Raw genomic sequence first — 14,944 nt, forward strand, 5'->3', positions numbered from 1 at the left:
GTAGACATCGTTTCGAAACTGGCAAACGTAACGCAATTATAATCAGTTTAAAGGAGCTGAATTGATAGAGCCGTGTTTGCGTGTGGATCTGGAGCAGATAAATGCAGGAGATTTTAAATGCATTTTAGGCAGAGAAACCTCTCTTAATTACTTCTGATAGTTTAATTATGCTTCCCGTTCGCCAGGAGCATCAACCTGCCAGACTCAAGCGAAACAGCTTTATTTTCATCATTCCCTCATTGTCTCTTTCTGTCTTGTCCTGGATGCCTGGGAACCCTCCATGTTTTTCTTAACCGAACGCAGGTGTTCATTTCAGAGTTGTCGCTGGTGAATGCTACCAAACTAGACGCAAACACACAAACATACGCTCACACCCCCACTCTTCTCCTCCTGACACCTGCGGAGGCCATTGTTTCTGACAGGAGAGGAGGACACACTGCAGATGTTTGGATGCTAATGAAGTGTAAGAGAGAGGGAACGTCCAGGACGTCCATTGTAATCATACTTCCAATCTTTGGCTCCCCTACTTAATTAATGCAGATCTAGTCAAACAAGACGTAGAAGTGTAAATCAACTGTGTAGACCAGAGGATTCTAGCTTATGAAAACTATGTGTTGCTGTTAAGGACTTATTCCAGCACTAAGCTAATAGTTGGAGATGAAAGCACAGGTCTTCAAAGATCTAAATGTAGTAGGAGTCCTTTGTCGGCCAGCATCTGGTAAACACCTGTGCTCTGTGCGATAGTGAAAAAAGGGATTCGGTCCCACTGGGATCAATTTAATGGAGGCATCAGAGTTGAAGTGAGCTGCTGTGATTTAATGTCTACAAGAGCCGACTCATTGGCCATTCTACTCAGGGTGAGTAATTAAGACTTTTTCATAGCCCCAGTTTGACCTGATGACCTCAGACTGATGGAAGCTCCACAGTCGTACTGCAAACATAGACTCTTGTTTATATACGCTCCCACCGAGTGCTTGCTCTTATACAAATAACACATTTTAGACTCTATTTAGTTTAATTACAAAACATGTTCACTTTTTATTTACTATGTGAAACCATTGTGTATTAAATGAGCTACAGTCAGGTCCATAAATATTGGCACATCGGCACCAAATACACCAAAACAATGGGTTTGAAATGAAACCAACAAGATGTGCTTTAACTGCAGTCTGCCAGCTTTAATTTGAGGTTATTTACACCCAAATCAGGTGATCTGTGTAGAAATTACAAGTTTCCATTTATGCCTCCCACTTGTTAAGGGACCAAAATAAATTGGACAATTGGCTTCTAAGCTGTTCCATGGCCAGTTGTGTGTTATTCCCTCATTATCCCAATAACAATGAGCAGATAAAAGGTCCAGATTAAAGATGTAAAGAGCCAAAAATGTTAGAATTGTGTTGATGTCCCAATATTTTTGAGCCTGACTGTATATAAATAAAGCTGTCCTGCCTAAACATACCCCACCCCAAAGCAACAAAGTCTTTCGCAATATAGTTTGAAAATATATTTTTCAAATAATCAAATAATACTTTAAATGACATTATATGAAAGGGGATCAAAATGTGTATAATGTTTATTAATTTAAACTTGAAAAATAAGTAAATCAAACATAATAATAAAAAAACTACATCATAAAACCCAAAAAGTTAAGGTAACTCAAACATTTGAGGAAACCAATTGCAACAAACCATTTAAGTTCAAAAATTAATCCTAATTAGTACTGTGAACTAAATCCATTTGAGTAAAAGAAGCAATTTGAGCACAGTAAAACCCAATAAATGAAGAGAACTCAAACCAACTGAGTGCTGTAAAACTCAATAAATTAAGTCAACTCAAACCGTTTAAGGAAACCAATTGCAACAAACCATTTAAGTTAAAAAACGAATCTACTGTATGAGTAGTGTGAACTTACTCCAAGTTGAAGTAATGAGGTATTTAATTAACACTGAGTTCAAAACTATTTACAAGCCTAGTGATTAAGTGCGTGGCCTGAGGTCCTATGACGATCCTTCCCCTCCCTCTGCTTCCAATGCTTTCCTGTCTCTCCTTCACTGTCCTATCACATTAAAGGTGAAAATCCCTAAAAAATAATTGTAAAAAAAACTATTTTCAAATGAGTAAAATTAACTTTCAGTAAATTTTGAGTTAACTACACTCATTTCATTTGATAAAGTTGACTGTTGTACAAATATCTCACAGTCAAGCTAATACAAAACTGTATCAAAAGACAGTTACATAAGCCTGAACATTTTTATTCATTTATGTATAAACTAAAAGATGTGGAAAATTTATAAAAGTGTCAGCTTGATTGATCCAATTATAATGCAAAAACTGGCAAAAAAAAAAAGTTCTGTCTGCACAGGTTAGACTGTGTTTGTGTGGGGCTTGGAGCTGTGGATTGGGCCGAGGATCAGGTCGGCTTTGGAGAGCACTCATTATACGTGTTTGTCGAGAGTCTGATAATTAAATTATCATGCATACAACTGCTGCATCATCCGGTTAAATCCTGTCCATGTAATGAAGCAGCGCATTAGAATCAGCCCCCTCAAGCTGTAATTGTGACTTCTGGAGTTTCTTCAACTGTAGCCTTGAAGTCAATTTATCTGAAAACATTTGTCAAGAGTGATGCTCGGTCAAGTGTTTGTGGACTCAAGACCACTAGAAACAATGGGTCTGAAAGACGCATTTAGATGCTTCAACGCAAACAAACAAGCTTCAATTTAAAGTGTTGGACTGTCATGAAACAATAAGAGAAAGTGCTGAGAGAAGGAAGAGATAGACAGAGATGAGTGACTTAACCTGGAATAATGGCGAGAGCAAGCCTGAGGGAGGAGAGAGAGGAAAGAAGAGCACAACCCAAACAACAACAGGTCAGATGTGTAAAAATGTAGAAAGATTTGGAGAACAATACAGTTTAACAGTTCAGGGTTTGCCAAGAGTTTATGCTGTCAAAATATAATAAATTTATTGAATATATATTAAACTGTGATATATTATAGAGAGTTTTCTCAAAATCCTTCAAAAATGCTCATTTGTTGAAGCATTTCTACTACTACAGGTATCTATTACTATTATAAAAACATACTGTGCTGCTTCATCATGTTATTGGGGATGTATTTTTATTACATAAATAAACAGCAAAATCTTGCAACAAATTAATTTATTATGACCTTGATAAAAACTTAAGGCCAGGGCTGGGAAGGTTACTTTTAAAATGTATTTTACTACAATTTACAAATTACATGCTATTAAAAGTAATTAGCAATGTATTTCAATATTTTAAATAACTTAATGCTCAAGCTATGTTACACAAATGAATGGGATTCTGTGCTTTTTCTTGCTGTACACCATACTTCAATTAAACCAAACACACCAAACATACTACTTCTTGTATTTATATAGCGCACTTCACAATCACTTCACAATACCAGTGTGCAGCATCCACTTGCATGATGCGACGGCAGCCACAAGACAACGGCGCCAGTGCACTCACCACACACAAGCTATTGGTGGGGTGAAGAGACAGTGATAGAACCAATTGTGAGGATGGGGTGATTGGGCCAATGGAGGGAATTTGGCCAGGACACCCAGGGTTACACCTGAGTCTTTACAAGTAGTACCATAGGATTTTTAATGACTATAGAGTCGGGACCTTGATTTAACATTTCATCCAAAAGACGGCCCCACTTACAGTATGGTGTCCCCTTCACTATACTGGGGCATTAGGACTCACACAGACCACAGTTTGAGTGGCCCTTGCTGGCCTTCCTAACACCACTTTCAACAGCAACCTAGTGGTCTTCCATCCAGGTTCTGACCAGGCTTAGCCCTGCTTGGCTTCAGTGAGTATCCAGTCTTGGGCTGCAGGGAGATATGGGTGTGACTACATTATTAAATATATTTAAAAGTAGCCAAAACAATTGGCACAGTTCTCCAAGCTATATAATTGAGTTTATTCAATGAATGGACCAAACTTTGTGAAAAGGGATTACTTCCCTGATGATAATCTCTATGTACAAGCAAATAGCACAAAGGCATCTTTGAGTCAAATTTAACAGGAAAGCAATCAGCATAAAAAAAAAATGCAGAGTTGACGTTGACGGCCAAAGTAACATCGGTCACAATTAATGTTGTGACAGTTCAATATAATTTAACAAGCACAGTTCGCTACGATGCCCAGATCATCCAGTTTGTCAAAAATTTCATACTGGCTTTGGGTAAACAAAATCAATGATTAATTTATGGTTAATTCAAAAGAATCAACTGTTCTCGATGAATCAGATATTGAACTTGCATATACAAATAGTAATCCCGCTCGCTTTTTGAGATTTGTCAAGTGAGTTCTAACACCTATGATTGGCCGTTGTGTTAACACGCTCAACAGAAAGGGATGCGATTGGCTCTAACGGTCAGCGCTGATCACAGAGCAGAGACACGGACACTGAAGAACAGCTGGGGTTATCACAGCTGATCCATAATAGACACGGTGGAGAAAACTCGCTCTGCAGACACGCTCATGTCTGGATCAACAAGTATTACTGTAAAAGCAAAAGAAGAGAGGAAACGTCACCTCACACCAACAGGTCAAAGATCCACAGTGTGTGTGTGAGAGAGAAGCAGAGAAGGAGTTTTCAGTTTTCATTTCCTCCCTAGCTGCTGAGCTCTACTGTACTTCAGGGTCAGACTGAAAGACTATCCCAGCAAACTCACAAGCAGTGATCCGTGTACAGTTTCTGCTTTTTAAGTCATTTTAGTTACTCACGTCCCTCGTCATAGCGAGCTATCGCAACATAGTCTATATGATATGATGTCAGTAGATTATAAGTGGTTATGCTTTATTACTGAACTGATACCGAATCGTCCGCATCCCAGTACATCAAAGAAACAATTAATTTTGACACCCTTAGTCATGATGATGAGCACTACTACAAGTTGCTAAAGAACAGACCTCACACAGTTATTTGAATAGAAATGACTTTAAAATTTCAAGTTATTACTTTGGTAATCTAAAATACTGTTTAGAATCCGCTGGAATTAGCTTATCACCTATTTAAAATGTAATTCTAATGTAATCAATACAGTTACTAATAATTTGTACTTTATATATGTACAGACATTACATGTGTGTTATTACTCCTCAGCCCTGCTTAAGGTAGAGTATATATAATAGGGTATGTGGTAAATTCAATCATTCAGAACTAATTTTTTTCATGGAAAACACAATATAGGATCATAAAAGTACTAATAAAATATTTAGTTTTTCCACTTATATTCTTCCTCTTGGCTGAAGCTCTCACCAACTGGTGCCATTTGACATCAATGAAAAGTTTTGGCTTTTAAAATGAACAACTTCCATACATCTTCACAGTAACTTCCACTATAGCAGTCTTTCCAAAGCAGTGAACTAAGTGTTGGAATGAACTCACCTTTGCTCTCTTTGCCTGGCGGTATTATTAAAATGCACATCACATCCTTAATTACCTGTCATTCTGAGAAGATGAGACCTTCCAGGTTAAAGTCCAGTCCTATACGTTTAACTCATCATAGCACATATTGGTTTTCCTCTTTCCAAGAGGCTTTTGTTCAAGAAAAGAAAAATAGTGTCCTATAGCACACACAAGAGCGCAGCAGGTGATGCATGTGTGAGAGAACATAGTATTTTAGCACTCCCCAGGATCCAGTATTAAGTAAACTAATGACCCAACAACACAGTCAGGCCTTGGTAATACATCACAATGCCTAAACAAATTGCCCTGTCCAACAGCAATGGGACATCAATAGAATCCTTGTAAAACACAGCAGTCGTGTGCGGAAACCTTCATAATGGGAAAACGTGCTTAAACATGTAAGTGGGTCATCGCAGAAAGAATCAATAACACTTCTTTTTGCTGAAGTCCACATGAAATCCAAATTGACCCCATTTACTTTTGCGATATACATAGCAGGTCAATGAGAACGCTCAGCAAGAATTAAAAAAAAAGTAGGTATAATTTTTACATAAAATACATCTGTTCCAACTCATGCATTACAATTTGCAAATGTGCTGAATAAAATATATATTTCTGTAGGTTGTGCTAATTTTTATTTTTAAGAAATACCCCTGATGGTTAACCTAGAGGTATATCAGGGTGTAGCCCAACAGGCATATTAAAGTTTTTGTACTACTCAGAAATGATTGGGCTCCTTGATATGTCATCACATCATAGCAAATATAAATAATTGTTTAAATTTGGGATATTGTGATGTTAAAAAGGGTGTTTGGAAACAGGGCTTACTTATGTAGAGAATTACTCTAAATATGTAGAGAACAACTCTATTTGGAGTGGCTTTGTAATAATTCTGCAGCTCTATCAGCAGATCTAGGTAAATATTGCATTGTACACTACTGGTCAAAATTTTGTAAGATTACTTTTTAAATAGTTTTTAAGTCTCTTTTGCTCACCAGTCTTGTATTAATTGATCCAAAGTACAAAAACAGCAAAAACAGTGTCATTTAAAATTAAATATTTTTACTATTTAAAATAACCAATTTCTATGTGGATAGATTTTAAACTGCAATTTATTCTTGTGATTTTAATGCTGAATTATAAACATCATTACTCTAGTTACATGATCCTTCAGAAAGAATGATGTTATTATTATTATTCATTCATTTTCTTTTTACTAGTAAGGGGCTGCCACAGCGGAATGAACCGCCAACTTATTCAGTATATGTAATGTAATGTATTGTGTACTTATATAGCGCATTTATTGTGTATGGCCATACACCCAAAGCGCTTCGCAATCATGAGAGGGGTCTCCACACCACCTCCAGTGTGCAGCATACGCTGATTCTGCACATTTGACTGGCTGCTTGCTTTTATTACCTATATTGTATAAACTTATTATATGTCATACTTTTATAATGGCCATTATTGATTATTAAAACTGCTATTCAGTGAAAGAGACAGGGTATGTTTAGTATTTTCAATGAAAATTAAAGGAGGCAGTGATGTTACAGGCTCCATTTTGTTATAAATATGCATACAGTGAAGATGACATATAAATATGCAGCTACACGACGCTTCAGCATTTTTGGTGTCTGTTAAGTTGCTAATATCAAAATGTTTTCATTTTATTGTTAAGATAGTGAAATAACGTAGCCAGGGTGATGTGGATGAGATTATAAAGTACACTGTTCCCTTTGAAGATTTACTCAACGCGTCTTCTGGAGTTTGTTTTCCATATCAAATTTCCGAAGTCTGAACTTACAAGGAGAGGATGCAAGACTGAACTGTGTGTAGACTACTTAATATTGAGGAAAAAGCCACAATCAGATTGGCGAATGTCTGCAGCCGCGCCTCTGTTTTCAGATGTCTCCGTTTTCCCCCATCCACGCTGACACAGAGCAGCAGCGTTTTAATAAGAAAAAAGCCTCTTCAGCATTTTCAAAACGCTCCGTTTTTGCCGCTCGAAAACTCCGGCTTAGCGTGGATGGATGGCGTAAACGTAGCAAAACTTATGCGTTTTAAAACTAAAACGTATTAGTGCAAACGGGGCCGTAGTCTTTTTGAAAGATATATGTGAAGTGATTTTTCACCTAAACTGCAAACGACAGCTGTTTATTCTAGAGTGTGAGATTCACATGTATAGCTGATGGAGGGCTGGGAGGTGTTTGTGAGACTGCTGCTGCCTCTAAGGCAGATGGGTTTTGGGGTTGAAGGATAACAGATGAATTGTGCCAACATCCTGTGCTAAAAGTTAGAAAGGCGTTCTGCCTGCCCCAGTTATGCCATAACCACAAACAATAAGATGTGCTTTGGGTAGCAGATACAGCTCAGCTGGGTAACTATCTACAGGCATGTATCTGATGGGAGTGTTGAAAGCCCTGACTCAAACAAAAACCTTTCCTGCTCTCAAATGAGTTCTTTGACATCATTATGCACTATGGGTGGTAGATTGTGCTGGATTTGATAAGATAATGTAAGCCACGTAACTCTAGCACAATCATGGCACCATTGTAGCTCTTGTGCCTGTCACCTTGGAGATGTCCTTGACGATAGCTTTCAACCATTACAAGTGCATACCTTCACTGGGCTTATTTGTCTTTATTCAAGATGAAGGCAAAAATGCACTTTTATTTATTTATTTATTTATAAATTAAATATTCTTTATATTTAAATTCGGAACTCTATGTGGCCTAGGGCTAGGAGATTAATTGAAGTTTGTTTTGCTGAGCATTTTGTCAGTAAACCCAGCATGTGCATTTATATTGGGCAGCATTAACTACACAGAGCCATAGTACGCTGACAAGCTATGCAAAAATCTGTTTTAAAATCGAAATTAATCTAACAATGACACCAACATAGTCCTTCTAAACAAATGACAGCTGTTGTGTAGCTTCTCTATTTTGTAGGTGTGTAAGAAAAACAAATGAAGCATTGTAATTCTTTCTCTGACCATTCTGAATCTATTCTCAAAAACTCAGAATCTATCGGGATTTAATCAATTACAAAAAATAATCTATTGAATTTGTAATAACTGATGCTTCATTTAAAAAATAATGCATCACTTCTGTATAACATTCATTTGACTTGCTCTTTGTTCAATGTTACTTCTGGTAAAAAATTCACCACCAAAATCTTCAAAGAAAATGGAAAAAGCTTACTCAATTGATCACAATTATTCAATAACAGTCGCAGGTTAATCGATTAATAAAATAATCGATAGCTGCAGCTCTAATATGCAGTACACATGTATTGTGTGTCCATAGTATTATAGTATTTCAAAGTTGTAGCTGATGGATTCACAGAATGCACTATAACCTGGTCAATCTTGTCAAATTGCTTATGCGACATCCCAAAATACAAAAATCTTCTCTCTAGGTGCATGTCTAGCACTAAACAGTGATTTGTGTGTGTGTGTGTGCGTGTGTGTGTGTGTATTTCCAGTAAAGGAGTGCAAAAACAAGAACCTTTATTCTCAGTGCATTCACCATTGTGAATTGAATGTATAGTTGCAAACAACAAACAGAAATGCATAAACCACCAACAATTTTGTGGGAAACATGAAGAGCATTAAAAATTCTAAGAATTAAACTTGTTTATGAAAAATTAATTATTAGAAAAATAATTAGAATCTTGCACACACCTGATTTGACAACCTTGGAGAGTTAGACTGGAGTGTTGGACAACACTGGAATGGATAATATCTGGTTAAGTAGTCGCATACATCGAGCCACAGAATTCAGATCTGAATTTTCCCCACACGAATATGATCAGAGCTCCCGGAAAATTGAAGATGAATGATTTCCAGTCTGTTGCTTGTCATGAGCACCCATGTCAGGCGGAATCGGGTACAATTTGCTGATACGACTGCAACTCCATCCGATGTGCACATTGAGACCAACTTTATTTTACATTCTTCCTCCAAAACCACATGCATGGCAAAGTTGTACGATATGTGCTATGCCCATTCCATTTGAATCACATCCGAATAAATTAAATCTGATATGCAAAAGTGCTTCTCTAGCTCTGTATCTGGTCCACATTTTTCATTTTAATCTTGTTTGCGCACCTGTATACCAGTTATGTGCACCAGTTATATTGCATTGTCCACTGTCAATAGCTTTGAAACATATATCTCAATATCTCATACAGACGTCACTTTTAACCAAGTATTTCTGTTGATCAGCACAGCAAATTTGCATTGCCAACTGAAAAAAATAAATGCATAAAAATGTATTTTGCAGAGCAACTATAACCACCCTGACTGCTAAGCTAATGCTATGCTGCCACCAACACTAGTTCAGGTATATAGTTCAGAATACGAAAGCAAAGTAAACAATAAGTGTGAGAACAACTATGAGCTCTGGTTTTTAACCTCTCTGGCTTTAATAGTCAGAAGTGAATTGTGTTATTGTCGTGGCTGTGCAGAAGACCCTGCAGGGACAAATGTGGCAGCGTGAGAGTTCCCTGCCTGGTTGAAGCATCTACCGTTCTCCTTCAAGCCCACGCTCTGCCACTTTGGATATGTCATGACCAATAAGGATGAAAAATTGGACCGTTCGCACCAATCCAGCTCTGAGATCACGCTCTGAGTCCCTCCGTACTTGCCCAGAGGTGCAGAGCCCCTTGCGCTCAAAACAAAATGGCATTTTAACAAGGTCTGAATCAAACACAACGCCTCCCCAAATGACTACTCAGCGTCCTTTACCAAGCCAGCTGCACAAAAAGATGCTTAGTTTTGTAAAAATACTTTGTACTTGCTAATCTCATCCAGAGCCTTTACCTACAGTAGCTGGGTTACGCAGTGATAATTCATTCTTTGCACAAGTAAACTTCTTAATGAGCGCACGAGTGTGTTTTTTTTTAGTTCTTTTGATCTTCTCATTTGAACATCTACACAGTCTGACCTCATATAGTCTCACCGTGTCCTTGTTGACTGTGTGGGCATTTCTACCTATTCAATTCAGAACTTTGAAGGACAACATATTGTGTGCTGAAATGCATTGAAAAGTACAGAGCGCACAACACACAAATGTTGAGGCTTTTTATTTATTCTTTATCAATATAAAGAGTTTACATTTTTAACCTTTTTTTATGCTGAAGGGTACAATGCAGCTTAATGTTGATCTCCCCCTCCCCCGGAGGACTTTTAATATTTTCTCAACGGCTTGACTATCCATATTTCAATAAGATGTGTTTGTGTCTTTTCCATCCAGAGAGCCAAATCAATATTGCATTAGTCAAACTCTTTAACCCATGAAGGGGAAACGGATAGCCGAGTCTGGCACCTCCCACATGAGAGCAAACAAGCTGCCTAGAAATTGGATTGCAGCCTCTGCATTTGATATATTGAATGACAATGACAGATTGACAGAGGCAGAGCACACTGTTTTTATATTATGCGGAGCAGGTATCGATTCTCTCAGTGACTCGAAATGAGATATTTGAAACAACTGCGAGCTCTTGGTGTGTCCTCTGCTAAAAAGACTGGTCACCAGGATATGCTTAGAGAACGAGGTGTGACTGTAACCTAACCACCATGAATACCTCAGGCAATTATGTTCTGCTGGTCAATGGAACTGCTACTGTAGTCTCGACTTCCCGATTTTACACAATAAATGTGAAACTTTGAAGTAGGACTGCACAATATATAATGTTACAGTAATAGTCTGGATTAATATAACATGACCTACACAATAGTACGAAAGATTTTTTATTTGGACGTGTTTTTAAGGTTGAATTTCAAATAAGTTTAAACCATTTGGGCCCAACAAATAACAAAGTTTGCCACTTTAACAAAGATTAATTGTGTTTAATTATTTATACAGTGAAGCCTATATGGTGTAATTTTACATTTGATTTTTGAGTGGCTGAACCTCAATTGTTAAGACTACACCAAAATCCATGAAGTGCTGTCTAATTAATTTGTATATATTGTTTTCATCTGCGCTTTAATTTATTTTGTATATTTTATGCAGATGCACTCACCTACACAATCGTAAATGAAATAGTATTTTTTCATTATTTTATAACAACCTTAGTTTTTTATTCCAAAACTCAAATAGAGCTTTTACAGTTTGTTTGTTTATTTAATCATTTATATTAACACATAAACCATTTTATTATTTTTTTAATATGTTAAGTGTAAAGGTTCTTAAATGTATAAATATAATTAGTTAAATAATTAATATGATTAAACTGAATTCATTAAAATGTATTTGTCAAATTGTTGATGACAAAGATGCATCTGTAGTGTTTTACTGATAATGAGAATTCTCAGCTGCTCAGGTTGAGTTGTGCAGGTCATTCCACCAGCATTTAACAGTCAAGGTAAAAAATCATTAAAATATGACCAAGAGTTTTTCTTGGGTCACTTCAGTGGAAATCTAAAAGAGGTATTTTAACTGGTTTGGCAAAAGACGGTTTGTCAGAATTTTTAAGGTATCCCTAAACATCCAACGTTGCTAATTTGCCACAAACACACAAAAAGAACAGACGCTGACACAGTAGTTTGATGATTTTGTCGTGTTTGGTTCTCCAGAACTGCTTGTTGGATTTAAAGTGTGAGATATTCTCCAAACAGATGTTACAAGTTTGTCTTATTGGTATGGCTGACAGGAAAGTGCATATCATTGTGCAATGGTGAGTAATAGCATTTTTGGTTCTATTTCTGGGTAATTTAGAGAAAATGTCTTCTGAGACATTAATGAATGAATGACTTACTGCTTGCACACTATTCATTGCTTGTGTGGATATTTTCTCGCATCTAAACGTTGGTGACAATGGACATCTATCAAATTGACTAAACTTTTTTTTCTGCTGGCAGTGAAAGGACCTTCAAATATTCTGTTATTATTGTCATACAGATAGACGTGAGACACCTTTCACAACTATAAAGAGTCTTTTTATTTGTCACTACTCATGAATGAAACAAAACCATTTGCTTTTAAAGAATAAAAGAAGAAATGGGTTGCACTGTCATCTCAGTTTGCAATATATTTATGTAGAAATGCATCCCCAAAAAAGTATTTGAATCTTAAAACAAAGTCTACATGCAGTTCTTACTAATTTCCTATCTGTGATAGAATGAATAATGAACTGTTTGTATACCGATCTGTTATAGACCCCTGAACACAGAACAATTTGTTGGTTAATTTTTGGTTAACCTTTATGTCATATGGCACCATGGGCAGTGCTTAACATTCAAAGCAGCCCCAAACCTTCAGCTCTCAGTCTAAGGTCTTACTGCATCAGACTATGTTCAATCTTCCAGCAAGCAATGTCTTTCATATATGCTGAGATGCAAGTCTCTATCATCTGACATCAGGCCAGAATGAGAGTTGCAGTGATACGATAAGCCATATTTTTGAATCACAGATAAGACAGAGAAGAGAAGTGGTTCAAGAACCAAGCCTTGAGAAAAATCATTAGAATGTTAAACGTTATGTACTGGACAAAGGATTTACCTAAGCAGTAAGGATCCAACCACAAGTGGCAGTTCCTGAAATGCACCTTGTAATGGGGATTGAGAGTAAAAGGATCTGGTGTCAAAAGCATCAGATAGATCCATATGAATACATACAGCTATGGAAAAGAATTAAGATTTGTAATTTATAGTAATGTGTTGCTACTGATGACATTTCCTCCTTTTTTCAGAACTAAGATGTTTTAAAAACCAAAACAAATTAAAACTTTTGTAATTCTAAGCATTATTTCTGGAAGAAATGCTATAAATGACGTCTACTTGAGCATTGAAGAATACCATGACACTTGGTTAGAAAGCTGTAGAATTCATTAGTCTTACGTTTTCTTTTAAGCAGGATGTGTTTGAGTGAATGCCTGCTGTCTGTGTTGGGCTGTACACATCCAGTTGTACTTTGGTGTGTGGAATGTATTTGTGTGGATTAGCAGTGTGTAAGGCATGTCCAGTGTGTATGGTTTGTTTAGACGCTGCGTGTGCGTGCATGCATGTGTGCGCTTGCTCTGGTTGGCTGGGTGCAGGTGATAAAGGCTGAGTGGACAGATAGGGGATGAAAGCCATGCAGGTGTTTGGCTATGAATGGACAGGGAACCTCTCCAGCCCCCTGGCATTTCTAATGAAACCAAACGGATGCATGCGTGTCTGAGTGTGTGTGTACGTCTGGTCTTTGAAGCCACAGGACAAAGACTAACCTTTAACTCAAGGTAGCTTGCTGCTGAAGCTGGCCTCAGACTCTTTCTCTCAGTGAAGTCACGGGGAGCAGCGTTCTTCTGATCTGAAAACGAAATAGCAGAGGTCAATAAAAACTAATAGAAAATAATATTCCACTTACGTATAGATGAAGACAGTGCAGGCTTTTACATTTAATAAAAGAATAAAAACATTTGGAGTTTGTTCACAGTGTTGACATTCCCAGGAGAGATCAGAATGTCTAAAACTGCCAGCTACATTTATTTGAAATTAAAATGTGAACAAAAAGTTTTAAGACTTGCAGTTAAAATGTTTTCACACAATAAGGTTTGGGACCCGCTTAAACTCTTCAACATAATGTGCAGAAACAGCTATGAGGAAACCTCAATACGTTCTTGTGGCGCAATCAATAGACTCAAATGCAAGCATTAAGAAATAACCCATATAGCCAGTGTCATTTCCTCCTGTTGATTTTCCAATCAGCTGGGTAATCTCACTCTCTCAGTGGGGAAGACGTGTTTGGTATTGACAGGTTGGTTTCACAGCTGACGACCTGTATGTTCATTTGTGGGCTACTTCAATTGCGTAGAATCGGAATAAAGAGCAGTCTGAGATCTTCGCACCACAGGTGTTCTCTGGCACTCATGCATAAACTAACAATGTTGCACACGGAGCAGGTCAACAAGCATGTGGAGTAAAACTCTCAAGAAAAGTTCTGGAAAAGTTCTCATAAAGAGTACATGAGGTCATTATTTACTAACTCTATTCAATCCAATGCTGATGAAGCAGTGGGTGAGGAATGTTATGCATATGGTAGTAGAATAGAAAACTATTTAGAATAGAACTAGTTAGAAAACTATTGTCATGTTGTGTAATAATTACTTTCACATACCAAAACACCTTGTTTGGAATATTTAGCACAGTTTTATTATGTGATGACACATTAAAAGACTCTAATCAAGATCAGTGCAACCTCAAAATTTCAACTGTCATTGTAAAACTTTGCCACTATCTTTAAAACCTCAAGGTTTTACCCATTTATCAACAAGACATTTTAAAGAGCCCCTATTTTGTATTTTAAAAGGTCATATTTTGGTTTTGGGGGTCCCCAATAACAGGCTGATATGCATATGCATTCGTTGAGCGATTCATTTGTTCCCAATCCCCACCTTTGCATGAAGATTCGTCCAATGACCCAGTCTGTTGCGTTCAGCACGAGATGGATAGAAACGCCCAAGAAGTAGTCAGAGCATAGAGTATGTGTGCACCCAATGCAGGAATGCATTAA

At 37.2% G+C, this 14,944-nt stretch overlaps 1 protein-coding gene across 3 annotated transcripts in view; it reads right to left on the reverse strand.

Moving 5' to 3' along the window:
- The window catches only part of syt1a (synaptotagmin Ia), a 286,593-nt gene that overhangs the window by 132,943 nt on the left and 138,706 nt on the right, over positions 1-14,944 (reverse strand). For all 3 annotated transcript variants that reach the window (XM_056455587.1, XM_056455585.1, XM_056455588.1), the window contains exon 3: positions 13,659-13,741. The gene's annotated coding sequence lies outside the window, so the exon portion shown is untranslated. The remainder of the gene's footprint in view (positions 1-13,658; positions 13,742-14,944) is intronic.

Source organism: Danio aesculapii, chromosome 4 (genome assembly GCF_903798145.1).
Source record: "Danio aesculapii chromosome 4, fDanAes4.1, whole genome shotgun sequence".
Lineage (NCBI taxonomy): Eukaryota > Metazoa > Chordata > Actinopteri > Cypriniformes > Danionidae > Danio > Danio aesculapii.